The 27,263-nt window shown below is 44.5% G+C and overlaps 1 protein-coding gene across 13 annotated transcripts in view; it reads left to right on the forward strand.

Annotated features, from left to right (window-relative positions):
• Positions 1-27,263, forward strand: part of dnmt3ab (DNA (cytosine-5-)-methyltransferase 3 alpha b) — a 709,318-nt gene that overhangs the window by 59,733 nt on the left and 622,322 nt on the right. The gene's annotated exons all lie outside the window — the stretch shown is intronic.

A 27,263-nucleotide genomic window follows, 5' to 3' on the forward strand; every position in this document is an offset into this window, starting at 1 on the left:
AGCGTCGGAGGCCGCTCCTCTCCCCCTATTCTCCCACCCCCAGGGGGCTAGGAGCGGCGCCGCGTCAATTACACGCGCCGGGCCGTGGCGCCACGTGAAAGCGGCGCCGCATAAATTACGCGGCCGGCGTCGTGTAAATGACGTCACCCGCGCATGCGCAGGTTGGCCGGCGCCAACCCGCGCATACGCGGTTGCCATCCTCCCTGCGGGCGCCCCGCAAGACATGGAGGATTGATCTTACGGGGCGGCAGAGGAAAAGAGTGTGTCCTTTAGAGAAGCCGGCCCGCCGATCGGTGGGCACCAATCGTGGGCCAGACCCCTACTGAGCGCCGCCCTGGTGCTCGATCCTCCCCCCCCCCCCTCCCCCACAGGCCGCACACGCAGCGTTCGCGCGCTGTTCACGCCGGCAGCAACCAGGTGTAGTTGGCGCCGGCGTGAACTCGTCGGATTGGGCAGGTCGTTTGGCCCATCCGGGCCGGAGAATCGCCGCTCGCCTGCTACAAACGGCGAGCGGCGATTCTCCGAGCGGTCTGTCGTGAAACACGGCACGCCGTTTTGGGGGTGGGGGGGGGGGGGGTGGGAGAATCGCGTGCGCGTGCCAGGGCAGCCTGACGGGAATCGCCCGGCACTCCCGTGATTCTCCCACCCGGCATGGGGGTCAGATAATTGCGCCCTAGGTAGTTTAGAAGGATCTTCAAAGACATTAAGTGAATTGAATGAAGTCAATCAATGACATCGCTTTGAATAATACGGCCACAGAATTTAAATCTAAATTAGTGAAAAATAAATGTGAGTCTGATTAGGGCCGGTCAAGGACAGTAGTGGGAACGTGTGCATGGAGTCTGAAGATATAGAAGAGATATAGAAGATATGAATATTTTACTTCAGTGTTCACAAAGGAGAGGGGCCATGTTGTTGAGGAGGATAGTGTGATACAGGCTGGAGGAGGTAGATATTCGGAAGGAAGATGTGTTAGGAAGGAAGAAGCCTGACAATAGATAAGTCCCCTGGGCCTGATGGGATATATCCTAGGATTCTTTGGGAGGTGAGGGATGAAATTGCAGAGCCTTTGGCTTTGATCTTTATGTCCTCACTGTCTACAGGAATAGTGCCAGAAGACTGGAGAGAGGCGAATTTGTCCCCTTGTTCAAGAAAGGGAATAGGTATAACCCTGGGAATTATAGGCCGATTAGTCTCACTTTGATCATCGGTAAATTATTGGAAAGGGTCCTGAGGGATAGGATTCATGATCATTTGGAAAGATGCAGCTTAATCCAGGATAGTCAGCACGGATTTGTGAGGGGTAAGTCTTGCCTCACAAATTTGATTGTATTCTTTGAGGAGGTAACTAAGTACATAGATGAAGGTAGAGCAGTTGATGTCTTATAGATGGATTTTAGTAAGGCGTTTGATAAGGTGCTCCATGGTTGGCTGATGCATGGCATGGGGGGAAATTTGGCCAATTGGATCAGTAACTGGCTATCACAAAGAATGATGTGGAGATGCCGGCGTTGGACTGGGGTGAGCACAGTAAGAAGTCTTACAACACTAGGTTAAAGACCAACAGGAAACAAACCTGAAACAAACCTGTTGGACTTTAACCTGATGTTGTATCACAAAGAAGACAGAGGGTGGTGGCAGATGGTAAATTTTCAACCTGGAGCCCAGTCACCAGCGGTGTACCACAGGGATCAGTGCTGGGTCCTCTGCTATTTGTGACTTTTATCAATGACTTGGATGATGGAGTTGAAGGTTGGGTTGGTAAATTTGCTGATGACACCAAGATTGGTGGAGTAGTGGATAATGTGGAGGACTGTTGTAGACTGCAAAGAGACATTGATAGTATGCAGAGCTGGACTGAAAAGTGGCAGATGGAGTTTAACCCTGATAAGTATGAGGTGATTCATTTTGGTAGGGTTCTGAAGAATGTGGAGGCACGTAGAGATCTCGGAGTTCATGTCCATAGATCTCTGAAAGTAGCCACCCAAGTGGATAGAGCTGTGAAGAAAGCCTATAGTATGTTAGCATTTATTAACAGGGGGATTGAGTTTAAGAGCCGTGAGGTTATGCTGCAACTGTACAGGATCTTGGTTAGACCGCATTTGGAGTATTGTGTGCAGCTCTGGTCACCTCATTATAGGAAGGATGTGGAAGCATTGGAAAGGGTGCAAAGGAGATTTGCCAGGATGCTGCCTGGATTGGTGGGTGAGTCTTATGAGGAAAGGTTGAGGGAGCTAGGGCTTTTCTCATTGGAGCGAAGGAGGATGAGAGGTGACTTAATTGAGGTGTATAAGATGTTGAGAGGGATAGATAGAGTGGACGTTCAGCGACTTTTTCCTCGCGTGGATGTAGCTGTTACAAGGGGGCATAACTATAAGGTTCATGGTGGAAGATATAGGAGGGATGTCAGAGGTAGGCTCTTTACTCAGAGAGTGGTTGGGGCGTGGAACGCACTCCCAGCTATGGTAGTGGAGTGGGACACTTTAGGAACTTTCAAGTGGTTATTGGATAGGCATATGGAGTGTACTAGAATAATTGGGAGTAGGTTGATTTGATCTTAGTTTCAGACTAGTTCGGCACAACATCGTGGGCCGAAGTTCCTGTACTGTGCTGTATAGTTCCATGTCCTATGCTCTATGATGTCAGCTTTATCAACAAAGAATAAATATTATTTATGTAGATTGCTCCGGATTTTGTTTTTTTTTGCTCCGGATTTTGTGTGGAGCAGCAAAGTGACTTGCCGCTGACCTCAAAAGAGCTGCCCATAATGTTCGAGTGATCTCTGCGCCATTAATTTCTCCTTTACCATTGTGAATCTGGCACTAAGTCAAGAGGAACTCCTGGGGCGGGATTCTCCCTTTTTGGGACTAAGTCCTCACGATCGCCGGGGTGATTCTCCAGGTGCGATTCTCCGACCCTCCATGCCGGAATCGCGCCTGGCACAGGGGTGGAGAATAGTCGTTCATGCCGGAAATCCGGCGCGATGGCGCTTCCGCGATTCTCCGCAGACCTGCTGGTCGCACGTGCGGTCGACACGGCACCCGTTCGGGGCCGCAGCAAGAGACACCTACGGCGATTCTCCGTGATCGACCGGCCGAACTCCCACCAGCGTGGTTTACCACCCGGTGGGAGCTCGGACCCGCGGTGGCGGTCATAGTTGGGGGCGGGGAGAATCTGACTCCGGGGGGGCCTCAGCGGTGGCGAGGCCCGCGATTGGGGGCCACTGATCGGCAGACCATCACGATCTAGGGGGGATAGTGGGCCCGCGATGTCGGCGGCACCCGTGCTGAAGTGGGCCGCCGCACCAGATTTCCAGCGTGAACGGCCATTCTCTGCCCCCCCCCCCCGCCGGGCGCTATTCCGGCGTGGAGGGACGGAGAATCCCGCCACTGGTGTCCAGCAACAGTGACATCATCAAGCAGGATAAGTGTTGATGCATTAACACATACAGCAAACCAGGAAACAAAATTTGCTGAATTTCACTTTTAAGTAGAGCACAATAAATAATTGGAACATATACTGGGATTAAGATAGAAGCGGAAGTATCATAATCATTTAAATAAAGAAATATTATTTCAAAAATATGAATATTTCAAATCTTAATAGTGAAATTTTACAGTCCACAAATATAAATTTAGTTTTACAAAGCCAGTGAAGGTAGTTAACAATAGTTATGAAGTTAGTATGCCATTTACAAATCTATTTACACCTCATTCAGCAATGTGTAACGTTTTCAAGGAGATTTATGGCAAGATCAATAGTACAAAAGGGTAAGTAGTAAAATTATTTGCTTGTTAGATCAGTGATTTCTACATGAAGATGAAGGGGTGTTTGATATGCTAAATATCCTTGACCTTTTTTGTATTTTTAATGGGTGGATTTACTGATTTGAGCATTGTTAATGCTGTACAGGTCATTGCACAATAGTATAGTCCATGGTAAAAATCCTCAAGTGATCCTCTGGCTTTTGAAACCCGAATGGTGGTTCAATTGTTCTGGTTGATTGCCCTTTATAGCACCTGCCTGAGTTTTCACTGGGCTTGTATTCACTGGAGTTCAGAGGAATGAGAGGTTATCTCATAGAAACATGAAATTCTGATGGAACTGGACAGGCTAGATGCAGGAAGAATGTTCCCGATGTTGGGGATGTCCAGAAGTAGAGGGTCACATCCTAAGAATAAGGGGTAAGCCATTCAGGACTGAGATAAGGTAGAACTTCTTCTCTCAGAGAGTTATGAACTTGTGGAATTCTCTATCACAGAAAGTTGTTGGGGCCCGTTCGTTTGATATATTGAAGAGGGAGCTGGACATGGCCCTTGCGGCTAAAGGGATCATGGGATATGGAGAGAAAACAGGAGTGGGATGTTGAATTTACGTTATCAGCCATGATAATATTGAATGGTGGTGCTGGGCCGAATGGCCCACTCATGTACCTAGTTTCTAAGTTTTCATTCAGTGATTTCAATGGAACAAAAGTAGGGCATGCTCTACGAGAGTCAGCAATCTACATGATTGGCTGTCTGTGTTTACATTGGTAAACTGATTTCCCTATCCCGATTACCTTTCATGGGTCTACCTACTGTCAGGATATGTGAGATGCTTTTAGCAGTATTAACATGCATAGCCAGTATTTTGACACTGCTCTTTTTTAATCTGAATAAAAGCATTAATGCAAAAAGTACCATCTGATAAAGAGCCTTGACCTGCATACGGTTTTCTAATCTTAATTTATCCTGGTATTACACTTTTATATATGGTTTGATATTCTATGGCCTACTTATTTAATTATCCATTATTTATGTTTAGATAATTATCTTCCATTTTTATTATCAAGTCTTTCTGTAATAAAACAGAACTCCACAAAGTGCAGTTTTCATTAACTATTAATATAACTTCAAAAGTAATTCTCCACTCAATATAAACAAAGATATTGAATAATAGATATGTTAGAGTAAGCAGCAAGGCCAAGAGCCTAATCAAAGAAGTCATATCATGTCATAAATTGCAAGAATGCAATTCTCTAAACATTGCACCAGTGGATTATACTGAATCCTTTCACCAACTTTCTAGTGTTGGTACTATTAGCAGAAATCCTCCCATGGTAAGGATATTTGGACACTTCAGCAGAAAGTACGAACATTTTACAAAAAAAAGACATTTTCGCATGATGAACAAATATGAGGGGGGAAAGTAATCCATCTACAAAGCAAAAATGCCAGTCAAAAAATACTTAAGGTAAGAAAATCTGGACGAAACTGTAAGTCAATCCTGATGGTTGCTCATTGATGGGTGGTGGGATGCAAGGCAAGGTTAGTGATTTGCTCCTGGAGTCTAGCTGGGTGAGAATGTCAAAGACTGCAGCTGCATTGAATCTTACCTGCAAGGTACATTTAGGAATACTGAACTTTTTTAAGTGAATTGTGTCAAGCAGTTTAGGGGCTGATTTAGCACAGTGGGCTAAACAGCTGGCTTGAAATGCAGAACAATGCCAGCAGCGCGGGTTCAATTCCCATACCAGCCTACCCTAACAGGCGACGGAATGTGGCGAGTAGGGGCTTTTCGCAGTAACTTCATTGAAGCCTACTTGTGACAATAAGCGATTATTATTATTATTATTATTATTAGTTTGGAGATGTTGTGACAACATGATAAAATATTGTCTAAATAGGTGCCTTTCAAACACATGTCTCCTGTTCCTTTTGTAATAACCTCTTCTATCTAATATGTGCTCTTTCTACATGGGGCTGGTTTAGCTCACCAGGCTAAACCGCTGGCTTTTAAAGCAGACCAAGCAGGCCAGCAGCACGGTTCGATTCCCGTACCAGCCTCCCCGGACAGGTGCCGGAATGTGGCGACTAGGGGCTTTTCACAGTAACTTCATTGAAGCCTACTCGTGACAATAAGCGATTTTCATTTTTTCATTTAGAAGGGCCATATTTGCTCATGATGGGGGAACGGCACATGGTTCATGGAGGGCATGGCAACTGAATGATGGAGGTGGGGGGGGGACGGCAACAGGCAGTAATAGTTGGGTATTTTGCATTAATGCACATTCCTTTTCAGTCTAAAGTCCAAATGGGCACTTTGTGGTTATAGTGCTGCAGTTGCCAATTTAATTAAACAGCAGGGAGCCATTGAGTCTAGTACAGCACTGCAATTTAAATGGATTAGTTCTCCACTGACCAAGTATCCTCCCCGGATTCTTTTGGATCTCTATAGTTGCAAATATAATAATAGCAGGTGCTAAATGTAAATTGCTTTGTAGGTAATAGTTATCCACCTGCATAAAAATTTTCTTCCCACTTCTGACTCTGCGGTATCCTCTTAGTTACTGACTTATTTCCAATTTCTGATTTATTTTCTAATTCTGACACTACCTTCTTAGTTGTTTATATAATCCACGTTGGTAACCAATGACGACACAGCAATTTTCTTTGCTGGAGAGAGTTTATTGACTTAGTTCACAGTCAACACTACTCCCAACACACCAATGTCCCAGCTAGCCCAATCTATAGGTGTACAAATACACATTACTTGCTTGTGATTGCAATTAAACCCATTCCTTCATATAAGTTACCTGGCTGATAAATATTTGTCTACTACTTGGTTCTAGTACCTGTTGTGTCTGTTAGCCGCTGAACCTGATTATTGTGAAACTGTCTTTGCTGAGGGGCACAAGTAAACATTACCTTTATTTTAAAATTTGCATCAGGGCAAATAGGAGCAAAAGACAAAAACCAAGAATGAACCTAACCTGACTGATGAAAGACCACTGACCTGGAATGTTAACTGTGTTTCACTCTCCAAGGATGCTGCCAGACCTGTTGAGTATTTCCAGCATTTCAAAATGAACCTAACAGAATGAATGGAACCAGTAGTGAGGGAGACAGATAATTAAGTAACTTCACTGAAGCCTACTTGTGACAACAAGCGATTATTATTATTATTATTATTATTTCAGCTTGAATAAATTTGAAACAAATAATTGTGATTTGCGTGGACTACTGAGGCCATTCCCAGTAAATCTAAGCTAAAAGATAGGAAGTGCCGGCAAAGCACCATGCTAAATTGGAGAGATTCAGAACAGATCTAGAAACTCAACTGGGCAGACCCAACGTGATGTTAAAAACCTCTTGTCAAATCACCTCCTTTTCCCACCTCCACAGCTGAAGTTTTTCAACCCTGGAATCAAACTCATGAATCTTTTCTGCACGCTCTCTAATCCCTTCCCATCCTGGCGGTTACAATTGACCAGAAACGTAACCGGACCAGCAATGTAAGTACTGTGGCAACAAGAGCAGCTGAGAGGCTGAGAATTCTGTGGAAAGTAACTCGGCTCCTGACTCACCAAAAGCGTGCTGACCAACTGAGAGGTGCACCGACAGCACATGGACTGCGGCAATGCTAGAATGTGGCTCACCACCACATTTCCAATTCGAGATGGAAACAAAATGCTGGCTTAGCTAGAGAAACCCACATCCTGTGGAAGAATTTTCAAATAGTAAGGAATAAAATGGAATATTTTCCACTTTTAAACAATGCTCAAGACGCTTCATACTCTCCAGGATTACGTGGGTGCTTGATCAACATCCCATCCCCCGGGTCACTGTCTATGTGGAGTTTGCACATTTTCCCTATATCTGTGTGGGTCTCATCCCCCACAACCCAAAGATGTGCAGGGTAAGTAGATTGGCCACACTAAATTGCCTCTTAATTGGGAAGAATAATAATTGGGTACTTTAAATTTTAAAAAAAACATTGAAAAGAAAAAGAAAACCCAGGGGGAAAAAGGCTGAAAGTACCAGTTCGTTGACTGAGTCGGAGGCCTCTTGGTGTTCATCAGTTGAAAAAATGGCGGATGCAGCCTCTAAGACACCGGCCACTTCATTAATGGCCAGGATGCTTACTAGCACCTTGGCGACAGAATTTGATGAGCACTGACGGGGTGTGTCGGGAGACCTCCACAAATCAATGGAAGAGGCCTTGGTTCCCATTTGTTTGCCGTTGGAAAGGACTAATGAAACGGTAAAGGCATAAGAAGCCACAATGCAAGGCATAGAGGTGGCACTTTCGAGGCACGACCAGACTGCCTCTCTGGAAGCACAGATGTAAATGAAGCGCTGAAGGCCAAAGTGAATGATTTGGAAAATTGTTCCAGGAGGCAAAATATCCAAATTGTGGGGCTGCCAGAGAGAATATTTTGCAGAGATGGTTGGGAAGATGGTGGGTGAGGGTGGACTCGCGTTCCCTCCTGAGCTGGACTGCGCCCACCGGACACTTCCACAGAAGCCTTGTCCTGGTGAACCAACACAGCCAGTAATCGTGTAGTTTCACAGCTTGCAAGAAAAAGAGAGGGTTATGAGGTGGGCAAGGGAGCATCGTGACTACAAATGGGAAGGTCACATCATCAGGCTTTACCAGGATGTGGGTGCAGAGCTAGCAAAGAAGCGGGTGGTGTTCAACAAGGCCAAAGCCGCCCTGTAAAAAAGCGGTGTCCGTTTTGGAGTGGTGTACACGGCACGTCTAAGAGTAACTTTTGAGGGAAAAGACTTTTTTTAATGCACCGGAAGAGACGGATTCCTTTGTAAAGAAGCATGGGCTGGGTGCGTGTTGATGGAGGTTTTAGGATATTGGGGATGAGCATGTTGCTATGTGGAGTTGTCGGGGTTCCTTGTTCATGTTTGCATTTTTCTGTTCTTGTTAGGGTTGAATGTTTTGCAAGTTCGGCTTAGGTGTGGAGTTTAGTTTGATGAGGGTTTTTATTCTAGCTGTTGTGAAAATATATAGCTCCTTTTTGGAGTACTAATGTTTTGCAAGTTGGGCTTAAGCCTGGTGTTTAGATTTATGTGGGTTTTTGTTCTAACTTGTGAAAATATATAGCTACCTGTTGGAGTACTTTGGGCGCGATTCTCCACGAATGCGGAGAGTCGTAAAGGCTGCCGTGAAACTGGCCGTGTTTCACGGCAGCCTCCGCGCCCCCTCCCGGGACCCGATTCTCCCCCCCGGGCGGGGCTAGCAGCGCGGCCCCGTGAAGCACGGCATCGCGGGCTTAGCGACCGTCGCTAAGCCCGCGCGCCAAGCGTCACGGTGGCTGACGCGCACGATGACGTCAGCCGCTCAGATGCGTCAAACCCGCGCATGCGCGGGCCGTCATGCCCCTCAGCCGCCCCGCTGACTGATCCTGTGGGGTGGCGGAGAAACAAATAGTGCGCGGGTATCGGACCCGCTGCCCGCGATCGGTGCCCACCGATCACAGTCCTATGCCACCCTTGGCACGCCATGGTTGTCCGGGACGGCACTTTGCGGCCATTTTCACGAACAGTGAGAGCAGGTGTGTTTGCGTTCGTGAAAACGGCCGTAAAGGCCTGGGAACTCGGCCCTTCGGCCTGGGGAGAATCGCTGTTCGCCGTAAAAAACGGCGAGCAGCGATTCGTGTTGTGGGGCGGCCGTGGGGGGGGAGAATAGCGGGAGGTCAGGAAAAATGTCGGGAAGGCCCTCCCGCTATTCTCCGACCCGTCGTGGGCAGCGGAGAATCGCGCCCCATGTTTTAGGGGGGTTTTATGTTTTGCGTTTTTTCTGTAAGCATTTTTCTTCGCTCTAGGCAGGAGCCACCTTGCTAGCCAAAGAGTTAGCTGACGGGAAAGGTGTTAAGGGGTTGACTGCAGCTCATTGTTTTAGATAATGAGCCGAGTGTTTTTGTTCTGTTTGGGGTTAGGTTTATTATAAGTAGGTTTTAGTTGTTTAGGTTCACCTTGCTGGTTTCTGTATGGATACTTGGTGACTGCAGATTTTTCTTTCTATAATCTTGGTCATGGGTTTGGTGGCCATCTCGTGTGGACCTAGTTGCTGTACTTTCTATGTCACTTAGATAATCCCTCTTGCTGGAAATTGCTGACTCTGGAGGGTATTTGGAAGGCCCCCAAGTTGGTTGGTCACCTGGAACGTTAGGGGGTTAAATGGCCCAGTGAAAAGGTCAAGGATATTTGCTCACCGTAAGAGTTTTAATGCCGATGTAGCAAGAGACTCACTTGCGGGTCAGAGAACAGACCAGGTTGCAGAAGGGGTGAGTGGATCACGTTTTTCATTCGGGCTTTGATGGCAGGACCTGGGGTGTGGCAATATTAATCAGTTTTCTGCTGCTATAATCCTAGCTGACCCCAACGGTAGACATATTATTGTCTGTGGATCTTTGACAGGCACCTTGGTGGACCTGATAAATGTCCATGCTCCAAACTGAGATGATACAGGTTTAGTAATAACCTGCTGGCCTCCACCCCGATTTGGATTTGCATCAGCTTTTTTTTTGGGGGGGTGCAGATTCGTGGTGTTTTTGAAACCAGGTGATAAAGACAATGACGAGACAGAGTACAGGAATGAGATGGAGAATCTGTGAACTGGTGCGACGACAATAATCTCTCTCTTAATGTTAACAAAACGAAGGAGATTTTCATCGACTTCAAGAAGCGTAGTGGAGAACATGCCCCTGTCTACATCAATGGGAACGAAGTAGAAAGGGTCAAGAGCTTCAGGTTCTTAGGTGTCCAGATTACCAACAACCTGTCCTGGTCCCCCTATGCCGACACTATAATTAAGAAAGCCCACCAACAACTCTACTTTCTCAGAAGACTAAGGAAATTTGTCATGTCACCTACGACTCTCAACAACTTCTACAGAAGCACCATAGAAAACATTCTTTCTGGTTGTATCACAGCTTGGTATGGATCCTGCTCTGCCCAAGACCGCAGGAAATTACAAAAGGTCGCGAATGTAGCCCAATCCATCACGCAAACCAGCCTCCCATCCATTGACTCTGTCTACAATTCCCGCTGCCTCAGAAAGGCAGCCAGCATAATTAAGGACCCCATGCACCCCGGACATATTCTCTTCCACCTTCTTCTATCAGGAAAAAGATACCAAAGTTTGAGGTCTCGTACCAACTGACTCAAGAACAGCTTCTTCCCTACTGCCATCAGACTTTTGAATGGACCTACCTTGTATTAAGTTGATCTTTTCTCTACACCTTGCTATAACTGTAACATTATATTCTGCAGTCTCTCCTTCCCTATGTACGGTATGCATTGTTTGTACAGCATGCAGGAAACAATACTTTTCACTGTATACTAATACATTTGACAATAATAAATCAAATCAAATCAAAAAACTTTTCCTTTTTCTCCCATGTACACCAGGTATACTCGCTTATCAAATTATTTGTGGTGGATAAACCTTTCTTCCCTTTTGTGGAGATGGTTACTTGGCGAGCTGTGATTTCAGACCATGCCCTGCACTTTGTTCATTTAACACGAGAATCAGGCCCCTCCCAGTGTCCATCATGGAGATTGGATACAGCATTATTAGTGGACAAGAGCTTTTGTGAATGTATGTCCATTGCCATTGGGGAATATATTAAATTTAATAAAAGTGAATCTATCTCACCTTGTATACTGTGGGAAGTACTTAAGGTGGTTAACTAGGCGTGGGGGGGGGGGGGGAGAGATAATTTTGTACAAAATGGTAAAGGCAGCGAGGGCAGAGGTGCGGAGGCTGGTGGACTCCATTTTTTTTTTAATTTAGAGTTCATTTTTTCCAATGAAGGGGCAATTTAGCGTGGCCAATCCACCTACCCTGCACATTTTTGGGTTGTGTGGACGAAACCACGCAAACACGGGGAGAATGTGCAGACTCCACACGGACAGTGAACCAGAGCAAAAATCGAACATTGGACCTCGGCGCCGCGAGGCAGCAGGGCTAACCCACTGCACCACTGTGCTGCCCTGGTAGACTCCATTCTTGAGGTGGGCCATCATTACTCACTTGCCTCTACCCCAGAGTAGCTGGCAAGTAGAAAAACGCTACAGACACAATTTGAATTATTATCAATGGATGAGGCGGAGGGCCAGCTGCGATGTACGAGGGATGTATTTTCTGAATACTGGGAGAGGGTCAGTCGCTTCTTAGTTCAACAACGGAAACAGCAGGTGGCTTCACGGGAGATTGTATAGGTAATGCTCGAGTGACAGCCTGGTTTCTGCCCTGCCTCAGGGCAGCACGGTAGCACAAGTGGGCAGCATGGTAGCACAAGTGATTAGCACTGAGGCTTCACAGTGCCGTGGTCCCAGATTTGATTCCCTGCTGGATCACTGTCTGTGCGGAGTCTGCACGTTCTCCCTGTGTCTGCGTGGGTTTCCTCCAGGTGCTCCGGTTTCCTCTCACAGTCCAAAGACATGCTTGTTAGGTGGATTGGCCATGATAAATTCCCCTTAGTGACCAAAATGGTTTGGAGGGGTTATTTGGTTACGGGGATAGGGTGGAAGTGAGGGTTTAAGGGGGTCGGTGCAGACTCGATGGACCGAATGGCCTCCTTCTGCACTGTATGTTCTATGTTCTATAATGCGGCTTTTTACACGCTTTATTGGGATCTCTATAGATCTGAGCCCGCAACAGAGAGTTTGGTGATGACTGATTTTTTTTTTTTTTGGGTGGGTTATCCATCCCAATGGTGGAGGGGGATAGGGGTGAAGAGTTGGAATCCTCGTTGGACCCAGAGGAAATTTTGAAATGTATTGGGTTGACGCAGATGGGTAAAGCTCCTGGCCCTGATGGCTTCCCCATGAGTTTGCGGAGAAATTGATACCTCTAATTTTAAGTATGTTTCGTAACGATTCCTTATCCCAGGGTTCGTTGCCTGTTACATTTGTGCAGGTCTCTATTTCCTAGATCGTTAAGAAAGACAAGGACCCAACAAAGTGTGGGTTGTATCGACCTATTTCACTTTCAAATGCGGACATTAAGTGCTGGCACTGCAATTGGAGCCCTGCCTCCCAGTGGTGATCTCGGAGGACCAGACAGGCTTCGTCAAGGGTCGGCCAATGTACGCCGTCTGTTAAATGTTGTCCTTTACCCTCCTTTGTTTCCGAATCAGAGGTGATTGTTTCCCTAGATGCTGAAAAAGCATTTGATAAGAGTGGGATTGGGTGACCTGTGTGCTTCGAGGCACTTCTCCACCTGATCCAACGATCCTCGCAGAGGTGCCATTGCTCCCTCAATCGTTCTCCACCAGCCACGTGGGGGGGCATGGTAGCACGGAGGTCAGCACAGTTGCTTCACAGCTCCAGGGTCCCAGGTGCGATTTGCGGCTTGGGTCACTGTCTGTGTGGAGTTTACACTTTCTCCCCATGTCTCCGTGGGTTTCCTCCGGGTGCTCCGGTTTCCTCCCACAGTCCAACGGTGTGCCGGTTAGGTGGATTGACCATGATAAATTGCCCTTAGTGACCAAAACGTTTCGGAGGGGTTGTTGGGTTACGGGGATAGGGTGAAAGTGAGGAGTTAAGTGGGTCGGTGCAGACTCGATGGGCCGAATGGCCTCCTTCTGCACTGTATGTTCTATGTTCACTTAGAAGGGCAAAGGCAGCAGATGCATGGGAACACGACCCACCTGAGAGTTTTCCTCCAAGCCACACACCACCCCGACCTGGAACTATATCCCACTGTTCCTTCCCTGTTGGGTCAAAATCTTGGAACTCCCTTCCCAACAACACTGTGGGTGTTCCTACACCACATGCACTGCAACTGTTCAATATGTGACGGTTCACCACTACCTCCTCGAGCAATTAGTGATGAGCAACAGTTGCTAATTTTTCCAGCAAAGCTCAACATTTCAGAAGCAAAAAAAAAATCTTACTCAATCATGCTCTTTTATAATTTCCATATGGTTTGCTTTTCTATATTGGCCAATATTATGCAGTAATATACTTCTTCAGTTCTCTGACTGAAAGTAGGTCCTTGTTGATTAATCCCCAAACCAAGGTAAAATGCTGTAAATTTTATTACAGGTAGGATGTGAAGCAGGCCCCAAATGCACCTCATTGGCAACGGGGGATCTGACCCCATTCCGTTGACACTGCACTATAAACTAATCTGATCCACACACTGTTGTCTTGCCAACTGAACTGAACGACCCGCCAGATCATTTCCTTTCCACTGGCCAGTTTTCTTGATTGGGACTTGACTCTCTGAATTCAATTTGGAGTACTGTTTAAAACTTGCCTGTGAATTGTAAATACCTGAAAATGAGCCAACAAAGTTGTAATCTAATCAAGGGGTGTGGGGCATCTCTTAAATCATAAGATCAAACCCGATTACCCAACAGATTAGACTGTAGCACAGCTTTGTCTCATAAATGTATAAACAACCTCTGCTTTTAGTTATCAGGATGGCTTGCAGTTGTCCGTATGCACCTGAACATGTGAAGACGCTCACTAAACAAGATGCACAGCACACAAGTTTAATAAATTAAATATCAATATGTTGAGGAAAGAGCATACTGTCTTGTCTGAAGCCAGCCTATATCTTAAGACTGATCTATTTGCAAGCCTGCAGTGTAAAGACACAATGCGGGATTCTCTGTCTCGGGTTGCCTGGATTGTGTTCTCCGATGAGACACCAAATTGTGTGTTGGGGGAAAATCAGGATCGGTGTCTAAACGCGATGCTGTGACCCGCCTCAATGGCGGAGGGAATGAGGTCTGCATTGTATGCCAATGGGGATACGTAAATAAATGCAATGGATCTTAATGACCCATTTTGCATCTTTTTAGCGGGACTGGCGCCCATGTTTCGGGCTCCTGTGATTCTCCGGGTCCCGCAGCCCCCGACAGGCACCCCTGTAATTGGGGGAGACTGCCTACATGGACCCCTGTAATAGGGGGAGACCCCCCCCCCACAGGGACCCCTGTAATAGGGGGCCCCCTGCCTAAAGGTACCCTCCTCCACGCACCCCTCCCCTCTCCCAACACACACACAGGCGCCCTTCTTCCCAGAACTGGAAGCTAGTAAGTAGCCTAGACAGGGGCAGTGCAAGGAATTACAGCTGTGACCTTGCAGCATCACGTGGAAGGAGCGCAGCTATGACCTATGTTTGGTTTCCACAGATCCATTAGCTGCAAGCCATTCATAGCTTTCGAGCAGTGGTCTGTGATTGACAGATTCTAGAAACCATCTGCAACTTTGATTAATTCATCTCTCTTCAGGTTCAGTGGCCTAAGTGGTGAAACCCCAATGTTTACAAACATTGACCACATCAAAGAGAAGTAAGTGCTTTCCAATCATTCAGGTGTGTGATTTCCCTGCACTTACCCCTTTTTGATGTGCTCTTTAGCTTCCAGACAGGGGTCTGGTTTCTGGGGTGGGAAGAAGGGGGTGAAGGGCTGTGTATGGAAGGTGGTCCCTTTAGGTAGGGGGTCTCCCCTTATACAGGGGTCCCTAGGGCGGGGAGAATCCCCCTATGAGGTCCCTGGAGGGGAGGGGGGATTGATTGAAGGGTGTCGGAGGTGGGGCGGTGGGCCGCCCGCTCAAGATGGCATCTCGATAGCGGGATTTGCATGGGATGGAATAATGAATTGCTTACCGGTTTGCACTCCCCCGGAGAATCGTAAACCTTCTTTAATTCCCCTCTAGCGAGACGACATAGGGTGGGATTCTCCGGTCGCCGACGCTGACAGCGATCAGCCAGAGAGTCCCCGTGTGCACCAAAATTGGGGACGGTGTCGCTTTTGCGACGTACTCAGGGAATACGCCGCACGCCGTATGGATGGCCTCAGGACGTCACCTGAGGCCCTCGCCCGATGCTCCTCTCCCGATGTGCTGAGTTCCCGACAGTGTGGGTCACTCATGCTATCTTTTCTCGTGGACCCCGCATGACGACTGCGGACTGAGTCCAGCGCCACCACAGTCGGGGGGAAGCCATTCCGCGGGCGGGGGGGGGGGTGTTTGGCGGGGGCTTGGGGTACTGGTGGGGGGGGGGGGGGGTCCGGGGGGTAGCGAGGAGGATTAATGGGGCGACAGTATTTGGCAGGCTGGGTCCGTATGCGGCCGCTGCCGTGCACATGCACGGCCACGGCCCTGGCAATTCTCCGGGGCTTTGCACTGCGTGGCTGCTAGCCCCACATCAGGCGGAGGATCAATGCAGCTTTGCGCCACTGTTCGCACACCCTCATCAGTACTTAGTCTGCAAATAGGAGAATCTAGCCCATAGTCTCCTAAATGGAGAATCCAGCCCACTCGAGTCCCCAATTCCCTGTTTTTTATACTCCTGTAATGAAGCCCTAACACTTCCCTGCTTTGGATAGCTGCTTTGAATTATCAACTTAAAACATGAACTTTATTGCAGCACAATTCCAACGTTAACAAAGCTAATCAGCATATAGTGCATTTTGTAGCCATCACTAGTTAATTTACAGCTTCACTAAAATTATTTGGTGATGAATATTCCATTCATAAAATACTATATGGGTGTGACATTTCATTGCATTGCTATCTTTAGTGTTTGAATGTAAACAAACAGAAATCCAGGTTAATGCCATCTGGAGTGCCATCTGTTTAGCACAAAACCTATACTTAGGTTTAGAGAGTGGTTGAAGTTGTACTTGTTACCACTTTGCTGCTCAGTTGAAAATTCCAGAGTCTCTGTGCATTGCTGCATTGGTTTCACAGATGCATCTCATATTTTCTCGTTTTATTGTAAATTTCTTGGAAGATCATTTTCATTTGGTTATAGGGGCAATCTTTATGCAGTATATATCTTATTTAATGCTGATAGATTAGCAGTTTATTTGTGGATTAATGTTGTTTGACTTTACGTGCTATCTTATAATATTCAGTGCACCAAACTCCTTGCAGTGTTCTATTTACTGATGATATATCATTGATTCATGGAAAAGACAGCACAGAAATAGGCCCTGGCTGCATGTGTCGTTACTTTTAGTAATTTGTGGATTTGTACACTTTGATCCTATTGCCCCACTGCCACATTAGACTCTTTTGAAGCAGTATGTCCAGTACTCTTACTTCTAAATTGTAACATGGAATTAATATGCCAATTATACAATATACACTGCTGCACATTTACTCATGGCCTGGACTTTGCAGTTGTAATGATAATGACAGTGTGAGTACTTTCCCTCATTACTGCGTGAAACTGACCGCTAAGGCTGGCATCTGCATTTACATTTGCGCAGGTGAACGCAGTTGTTGCCAGTGATTCCCCACTCCACCACAAGGTGTGCTGCTGAAGTCCTCACAGATGGGAATCAGTTAGAAACCACGAATTAACATGATCTTCCATTTATACTACGTGTTATTCTTGCTGTAAAAATCTTTGAAAAAGCTATGACATTGATGGAAGTCTAACCGTGTTTTTTTTAAACAGTTTATACTAAGTCGTAGCAACTTCTGAAAAGCCTCTCTGGCTCTGAAATCTAATTTTATATTTGTGGAATGTCAAATTTCTCCATTCCATGGCAAAACAATATTCATAGATTTTTCAAAATGCTAAAAAAATAAAGTTTATCATAAAACATCCCATTTGCACATCCAATCTTCATTTCACATTTTGTATAATTAGATTAAAAAGTGAACCTATTAAAACCCGCTTGTTATTATTTCCTGGTTTGGTGTTTGTGAACATCTTCAAGGTAACTCCTTAGTCTGGTTGATGACCTAATTGTTGCTGGAAGCTAGAGAAGCCCACCTCTGGCACCAGAATAAACAGCAGGAAAGATGAAATCCATATCACAGAGAGCTTACTGGATCCTTTTGAAGGTTTTCTTCAAAACCAGTGGCGAGCACCATCACTTCATCACTGAGCTCTTACTCTAGAACAAGATTTTTTATATTCAATACATTATTAGAAGAAATGTTTTGCTGAATTAATTATTGCATGAAAGACGTGCATGGCAATGGAATGGTATAAATAACCAAGTGGTGCATGCAACTTAGGGGCAGTGTACGTAACAACAGGTGGTTTATATTTGACTTTTGGGCAGTGGCCATGACTGTGAGTCTGCATGTGTAGCTGTGAGATAATTGCCATTGCATTAACACATTTCACATATGGTCCAGCAATGAACAATTTCAATATACTGATTTAATTAGTCTTAATTAATTAGATTAGAGATCAAGACTGACTTCTTGTATTTGAGAGAGTGGGATGCTGTACCAAGTTTTAAAAATCAAATAGGACCTAGATGATTATAGACCTATTAGCCTAATTGGAAACTTGTAAGAAGTAATGATTAGAGCACCAGGCCAGAGTAAGGGGTTATCAGAGACCTGCAGCAAATAATGGAAAATAAAATAATGGGCAGAATTTTAGAGGCCCATTCGTCACGGGTGCAAATCTATTATGGTTGTTGAATCTCACGACGGCCATTATAGGATTTGCGGCAGCGAGATGGAGATGTTCTCTGTGCTACCATGTAACCTCCATAGCGCGTACTGGGTGAGTGGCTATGTACATCCCTCAGGTTCCATGAAAAATATTTTATTTCATGGTGGGAAGAAAGTTCTCACCACCTCATAAAAGCCTCCATTGAACTTTCTCCCTGTGTCTGCGTGGGTTTCCTCCGGGTGCTCCGGTTTCCTCCCACAGTCCAAAGATGTGCAGGTTAAGTAGGTTGGCCATGTTAAATTGCATCTTAGTGTCCAAAGGTGAAGTGGGGTTACTGGGTCACGGGGAAAGGGTGGAGGCATGGGCTTAAGTAGGGCGCTCTTTCCAAGGGCTGGTGAGACTCGATGGGGTAAATGGCCTTCTGCACTGTAAATTCTATGATACTGAATCTGATTTTAAAAAATTGAATCTGCCATGTGAGAGAACCTTCGAGAACTTGCAATTCTATTGACTTGTGTTAACCAACCGGAAACCGGATTAAAAGGTTCAATGTGCTGTCGCAACTTTTTGAAATTGTCATTCATTTTTGGATTAATGGAACACTTACTGTGCTGAACCCCATTCGCACTTGAAATTCTGCAAAGCATTGATAAACACCATAGCTCTCCAAACAATAGACTTGTCTCTGGGAAGGACAAAGGCTACTCATTTCAATTTCAAAGCAGAGAGCCTGTCAATAAATATAACGGAGCAGGTGTGTAGTTTTTTTTTCAACTTTAGATTTTATTGAGCAGCCAGAGCCATTTAAATCACAATAGAAAAGATGACAGCACAGTTTGACAGGATATTTCTAATATTTTTCATTGCATTACGGAACTTTTTCCATTGGAAAGGCACTGTGCATGTGAACAAACACAAATTGCTGGTCAGGATTAATTTACCTTTAAAAATCTGTTCCCGGATGATTAATTACTGCATTTAAACACATCTAATAGTGACATTTGAACATGTGAAACTTGCCTTTCAGAACGCTCCAGACTTCTCCAAGCTTTCCATTATCTTCACAAACTCTTAAACTGGCTTGCTTTGGGCTTCCACACCCCACACCACCAGACACAAAAGTACACTGGTGAAAACCAATATTCATCCCCCATTTAAAATGGGAAACCTCTTGAGGTCAGGTGTCCGCTGTAACAGCTACACGATTACTGTTCAAAAAAATGCTTTCTGGTTTCATTAGAGTAAACAAATATTTGTAAATAAATTAAAGGTGTAAATTTAAGCCTGTAAAACACTAAATTCTTTCAGAACCATCTTGAGATATTTATGTGTGTGGATCTAACCTAGCTGATGTTAACTGAAAAAACACAACAGACAACAAAATGATAGTTGCATCATTATTTTTGTGAACTTATAAAACAGCCACCAAAACCTGCCACAACAGAAGGACTTTGAGAATTATTGTTATGGTTATCAGATTGAGGATTTGATTTGAAGAGTTGACATGACTTTATTAACACCCAAAGAATACTAGAATGAGTTTTTTTACAAACCCAGATTTAATGGGGTACCGTCAACAACTTTGGCTTCAATTTCACATAGACTGGGCAACTTGATTGTCATGTAGTGATTACTAAAGTCAAAATCCACGTGTATAAGAGAATCCCTGTGTACCTTGCTTGTTCAGGCAGTGCAATCGAACTGCAGAGGAAGAGTTTGTGTATTTGTGACAGTTGAATGCCACACGTGAATTATGCTCACTTTTTGGTAGAGTGTAATGGTCAAATGTAAGGAATAACTTCCTTTGACTGACTGTCATTATATTATACAATTTTTAAAAAAAATTCTCAATACCAGTGAGGAGCTTTGAATATGAAGTATACGTAGCAAAATTCCAGTGCAGCCTGCAATTGATTTTTTAAATCATTCCTTCAAATGGTTGGAAAATTGTGTGCCATGAGGCTGAATTTCCAACAACTAGTAAGACTTCTCACTGAAAACACAATGCCAGAAAATGAATACTTTCAGCTATGTAGCTGGGTGTTTACATTCCATTCTGAGGAAGGTCTGAACTAAATTACACAGCTTTTGTTTCGTTTGACAATGTCATACTTCAACACCATGAAATTTGGAGTAAAGATCATCCTTCATCTGCCCAAGCTATTTGTGCATAAAACTAATAACGCATGCAAGGATTGGATTAAAATGTTACTGATTTCAGTGGAATTAGTTCAATGCAGCGGCAAATAAATGCAAAGCATTGCGTGTTGAATTTTTGCAGCATGCTGCAGGTTATGTGCAACTTCAGTGAGGTGAGGGGGATGATGTTTCAGGTCAAAGCCTGGGCACCAGTTCTATAAGAGTAAGGATATTTTGCGCCTGATGCAACATGTGCAGGTGAAACTTTTCCCACTCCCTATTGATCTTGGGAAGGCAGAAAAAAACACAGAACAAATTCACTACTTAACTATTTGGCAGTGAGCGTTGAGCACATGCAAAATGTCACTTAGTGTTTCAGAACGAGTTGTATTTTGCTTATCATCTGAAAGTCCCTCTTAACACAGAGTTTGCTTTAATTAGAATTGTTGGAAGATGTATAAATTTTCAGTCTTGTTGCTGCGGTTTCTTTAAAGGAGATAACAGAAAACCCATTGCTAAAAGATCTATTTAACACCTTGAAGAAGAACAATCATGAGTTTTCAGTGTAGTTAATTGGGTTTTATAGTACTAATAAGCATGTACTCATTGTATATATTTTACAAAAGGGGTCTCTGATATAATCCCTTAGCCATGTTTTCTTTAGCTATAATATTTGGTCTAATATTAATTTCCATATCTTATTAAATTTGTTTTTTTATGATTGTGTGCAGTAAAAGAAGGTTGTTGATAAGCATGCAAAACATTTTCATAATGTACCTTTGATGAGCTGTCAGATAGTAATGTCAATATGTGATGATGATCAGAGGGTTAGATAGGGTGGACAGTGAGAGCCTTCTCCTGCGGATGGAGGTGGCTAGCATGAGGGGACATAGCCTTAAATTGAGGGGTAATAGATATAGGACAGAGGTCAGAGGTGGGTTTTTTACGCAAAGAGTGGTGAGGCCGTGGAATGCCCTACCTGCAACAGTAGTGAACTCGCCAACATTGAGGGCATTTAAAAGTTTATTGGATAAGCATATGGATGATAAGGGCATAGTGTAGGTTAGATGGCCTTTAGTTTTTTCCATGTCGGTGCAACATCGAGGGCCGAAGGGCCTGTACTGCGCTGTATCGTTCTGTGTTCTATGTTCTCTGTTATAAACCTTGTATTTGTTTAATTGTAGGAAAGTTTTTCTGAATGTGACATTTTTTGGGCCATTATCCCTGTAGTTACAAATGGATTGTGCCCTATGGTGTCCTCTCGCCCCACAAGAGCTTGCAGAGGTAATGGGAGGGCACCTCAGTTCCACAGGTCAGTCAAGTGGCTTCAATACTGTTTAGTTGCCCATACCTGCTTGAACCTGTGTCCAGATCCCCCAATGCCAGTCATAGTCATACAGACCCTTAGTGCAAGTGGGCTTATTGACAAATGGAAAAAAAAATCAGAAGCTTGTATGTCTTGGATCCCACTCGCTACATATTTGCAAAGATTATAAGGCAAGATATCGAAGCAGCATTTGACCGAGTGTGGCATCAAGGAGCTGTAGCTAACTGCAGTCAGTGGGAATCGGGGGGAAAACTCTCCGCTGATTGGAGTCATACCTGGCACAAAGGAAGATGGTTGTGGTGGTTGGGGATCAATCATCTCAACTCCAGGAGTTCCTCAGGGTAGTATCCTCGGCCCAATCATCTTCAACTGCTTCATCAATGACCTGCCTTCCATCGTAAGGTCAGAAGTGGGAATGTTTGCGAATGACTGCACAATATTTCGCACCATTCGTGACTCCTCAGATAATGAAGTAGTCCATGTCCGAATGCAGCAAAACTTGGACAATAGCCAGGCTTGGGCTGACAAGTGGCAAGTCACAGTCGAGCCACACAAGTGCCAGGTAATGACCATCTCCTACAAGAGAGGATCTAACCATCGTCCCGTGACATTCAATGGCATTACCATTGCTGAATCCCCCACAATCAGCATCCTGGGTGTTACCATTGATCAGAAACTGAACTGTACTAGCCACATTAATACTGTGGCTACCAGGGCAGGTCAAAAGCTAGGAATCCACAGTGAGTAACTCACCTCCTGACCCCCCCCCCCCCCCAGTCAGGAGTGCAATGGAATACTGTCCACTTGCCTGGATAAGTGTAGCTCCAACAACACTCAAGAAGCGCAACACCATCCAGGACAAAGCAGCCCGCTTGATTGCTCCTCCTTCCAAAAACAATCAAACCCTCCACCACCGACAAACAGTGGCAGCCTTGTGTACCATCTAAAAGATGCACTGCAGTAACTCATCAAGGAATCTTGGGACAGTGTAGCTAGCTGCCGTTATGGACTCCATTCAAAATGTAGGCAGAAATATGGTCAGGCACAATGCATTTATTTATTATTGCTAGATTTGTGAACTTTCAGGTTGTTATGCAATAAAATTCTACTTTTGGGGCTCTACATAGCTAATTGCTGTCTTGCTGCGATTTGTAGGAAATTGTTACTATTTTTAAGATTTAAAGAACCCCGTTGCAAACAAATGTTAAAGACTAACAGCATGTTTATAAAAAAATATTATTTAATGAAAGATAAGCCATCAAATCTGGAGCTTTTTGCCCACTCAGCAACTATTGAGAGTACTTCAAAGTACTCATTGTGAAATTTTTCTAAGAGATTGGGTGCCATATAATTACAAATTGTTCCTTTCAGGTTGTAATTCATTAGTTTGTACAAAGAACGATTGACCAGAAATGCTGGGTTTCTTTCATTTCCACTTTTTAAATTAATCACCTTTGAAAAGTTGTACTTTTAAAGATACTCATAAGGTTTAATCAACACCGGAAATTAAATTTAATTAAATGCATTGTACAGAATGGTGACGAGAATAATATAAATTTGTTCACTTTGATAAAGCTCCGGCAAGCGTTAGTGCCGTACAAACCGTCAAAGCAGCCACAGTTTATCCATCCTGCTGGAAGCGGCCATTTCCTTATCAGCAGGTCAATGTTCGACACAAAGCACAGATTTATAGTCTATCTAATTTTGAAAGATAATGGGGTCGCTTTTAACACCCAGGTGATAACACGGCCTAGCGAGTGATTGGCACATCCGGGAGCTACAGCGGGGAGGCTCAGATGATTTTAGTGGCCGGGTCTCATTGACAGTCTGCCGCTAGCCAATTTCCCGGAACAAAGCAGATGGGAAGCGGCTGCTCGGCCATTAAAATCAGGCAGCAGGAAGCTGCTGCTGGAAACCAGAAGAAATGGTTTCCGGTACTACGGTAAGTACTCAGGAGGGGGCCATGATTAAGGAGTGGGGGGGGTTGCAGGGGAGACCCAGGTTTTCTTCGTGGGGACCAGAGGAGCACTCCGGCGTCCCCTGGCCTGCAAGGGAAGCTACAAAATGTAAAAATAACTTCACCTCTTCTGGTCCAAGATCCATTAACCAAGAAGCTTTCTCTGCGGGTAGCCACCATGTAGATTGCTGTAGAGCCCCAGTGATATCTTCAGAGCTCGATCTGCATATTTAAAAAAGGAAGCTGGCAGGTGTCCTTGGTGTCTGCAATTTAAAATTTCTGTCAACCAGAGCAGAGTAAGAAGCCAGCTGCTCTGTTTCACATTCCTTTTTAACTGCCCCATCCACCCAGTGTCTGCCAGGCAGGGAGAGTTAAAATTCGGTCCAAAGTATTGGGTGGCACAGTGGTTAGCACTGCTGCCTCACAGCGCCAGGGACCCGGGTTCAATTCCGGCCTTGGGTGTCTGTCTGTGTGGACTTTGCACTTTCTCCCCATGCCTGTGTGGGTTTCCTCCGGATGCTCCGGTTTCCTCCCACAGTCCAAAGAAGTGCAGGTTCGGTGGGTTGGCCATGCTGAATTTCCTCTTAGTGTCCAAACAGTACGGCAATAGGGTGGGGACTTGGGCCTAGATAGTGCGCTCTTTTGGAGGATTGATGCAGGCATGATCGGCTAAATGGCCTCCTGCACTAGGGATTCTATGGTGCTTACTTGAGTCATGTTTATAATAGCGAGAAGGCAATATGGCAAATTGTACCTACTCTTAAAAAGCAGAGAAAATGTAATATATATATAAATGTGATGTTAATAAGTAGGGAAAAAGTAAAAATCTGCAAAGAACAACAGAGAAGCCCTTTGTAACGTTTATTAAGTTAGGATAAGTTTCAGCTGAATGAAATCAATTTACTTCTTCAAGATAGTTGTAATTTTTATTTTGGAATGATCTTTAAAGTTACAGGTTCTTAAAAAGAACGAAAATGCAAAATTGTTTTAAAGGCATATATGTCTCCAAAATATGTATTTAGGAGCTGATTGATGAGATCTGGTTTGGTTATGAACTATTTGTTTCAGAAACCTGGTTTTGGGACAATTATGTGCTTATTTTCTTGACGCATACATAGCCATTTGGCGCATAAACATTTTGTCTTTTCAGTTAGCTATCTTATCCATCTACCTAATACCCAAGCCCTATAGCATCATAATATGTAATGAAAGGATCTTTGATTTGAACTAAATCTCACTTTATTATTTAACGTATGCAAAAAACTATACTGTATTTTTCAGGATATTAAATCAGTGGTAGCATTCTCACCCCAATGTTTTATACTTTTTATCAAGTCTTAATCCTGAGGGATGGTGGGGTGGAGGGGGGGGGGGTGGTGATTTGCAGTGGGGTGGATGAACAGTCTTGATAGTGGTCAGGGAGAGCAGATAGTTTTCATGGGATCTGATGGTGCTGCTGGGGAAGAGCTGTCCGATCTTGGCAGAGTGGTTTAATGGGTAAGTTGTTTCTCTTGGAGGAACAACTCCTGCTCCTCCTGGCCCACAAGCAATGCTGTAAAGACACTTACCTCACACGTTCAGCCCTTTTTGCCTTCCTTCAATTTCTTTCCAAGGTCTGAGAAACTCAGCTGCCTACGGTCTAAAATATAATGACTGTTAAATAATGGCAATTTAAATTATCAGCTTGTTTCCTGCAAGTGGGTTGGCCATGTGCCCCTTTCTCCATTTCCATTTATAATTGGGAAGAGGCAGGTTCATCCTTTAGGATTTTAACCTCTGTTACATTCCCAACATACCACTTTTGGGAGTTAAGATTTAGCCCATTCTCTTCCATTTATTTCCAAGTATGTGACTCTACTTCAGAAAAGTCATACATCATCTGTGAAACCTTTGGAATGGCTTTAGTAATTTTTTTCTTTTCGTTTATCGCACCAAGCTTTATGTTACTATGTTACTGCTATTTATAAGTATTCATCTCTTAAACAGGTGGCTTCAAAGTATGGTACCTCTTCCACAAACCCTTGTTCGAGCCCCTCTAATTTGGTTTCCAACCAACCCATGGTGTCAACAAAATTAGGGGCAGCATGGTAGCACAGTGGTTAGCATTGTTGCTATTCAGTGCCAGGGTCCCAGGTTTGATTCCAGGCTTGAGTCACTGTCTGTGTGGAGTCTGCACGTTCTCCCCGTGTCTGTGTGGGTTTCCTCTGAGTGCTCCGGTTTCCTCTCACAAGTCTCAAAAGACATGCTTGCAGGGAAGCATGGTGACGCAGTGGGTTAGCTCTGCTGCTGCACGGCTCCAAGGTCCCAGGTTCGATCCCGGCTCTGGGTCACTGTTTGTGTGGAGTTTGCACATTCTCCCTGTGCTTGTGTGGGTTTCGCCCCCAGAACCCAAAGATGTGAAGGTTAGGTGGATTGGACATGCTAAATTGCCCCTTAATTGGAAAAAATAAATTGGGTACTCTAAATTTATAAAAAAAAGACGTGTTTGTTAGGTCATTTGGACATCTGAATTCTTCCTCCGTGTACCCGAACAGGCGAATAGTGTGGCGAATAGGGGATTAATGTAAGCCTACTTGTGACAATAATAAATATTATTATTAGTATTCTCAATAAGTCAATAGGACTTATTGAGTCCTATTCGCCCAGCCAACATGTTGACAAATTCCATTTTTCTCCTCTGCCTCTCAGTCACGGTCCACCTCCTAGTCACCATGCTCTCCTGATTCTATTCATATCCATACCAACACAATCACTACATCTCTTCAAAGGGTTTCTCTTGCCTTACATGTTAAATAATTTCTTGTCTGCCTTAAGCCTCCATCCTTTGTCCTTGACTTTTTAATTGCCAAATATGGAAACAGCTACTCCAATGTCACCCAGATATCCAGCAGACTCAATGATTCCATGTAACTGCTAGACTTTCTGTCTGATATGGAAGACTTTGATCAGTCTCATCTTCCAGCAGCTCAGTGTTGGAAAACTGAAACCTGTTTAAATTTCTTTGGTAATTCATCAACTTCCCTTATTGCCAGAAAACTAAATCCAGTGGTACAGAACATTGGCTTTCTCTTTGATCTTGAATTGAGATTTTTATCATATGTTTGACCATCACCATCACCAACATGTCTTTCTTTCACTTACAGTATAATGTCACTTATGTCTGCAACACACTACCTCCACTGATGAAAGCTTACTCCACACCGTCATCATCTTGAAGACTATGTTCTTATGTGCACCACACACTGAACCTTTAGCTTCGTTCTTTGGACAGGGCCTCTCAATATAAAGGCACATTTACCCTCAAACTAGTTGTGCTGAGTCAGTATTTCCCAGCAGGTTAGCTTCAAGATCCTCCTCTAGGTATGCAATATTTTCCAGTAATACATGCAAACCAGCATCCTTTGTTCCTCAAATTCTTCTGTGCTGCTTGTTCTTTAACTTTCCACTCTACCCCCAAAGGCTGATCTCTTAATACTATCCTTTGGAACTCTCTTTCAAAACAACTTTTTATTTCTTCCTTTCTCCCTATCTAAAAAGAATTTTAAAGATGCAGATGTCAGAGTATTCTTCACCCACCCCAGTTTCCACTTGCCCCTTTAAAGTTCTCTCAAATTGTCTTTTATCTAAGGAAAACAATATATACTTTGTGCAGGAGAGATATCCTAGCAGTCCCTT

Source organism: Scyliorhinus canicula, chromosome 6, assembly GCF_902713615.1.
Source record: "Scyliorhinus canicula chromosome 6, sScyCan1.1, whole genome shotgun sequence".
NCBI classification, from domain to species: domain Eukaryota; kingdom Metazoa; phylum Chordata; class Chondrichthyes; order Carcharhiniformes; family Scyliorhinidae; genus Scyliorhinus; species Scyliorhinus canicula.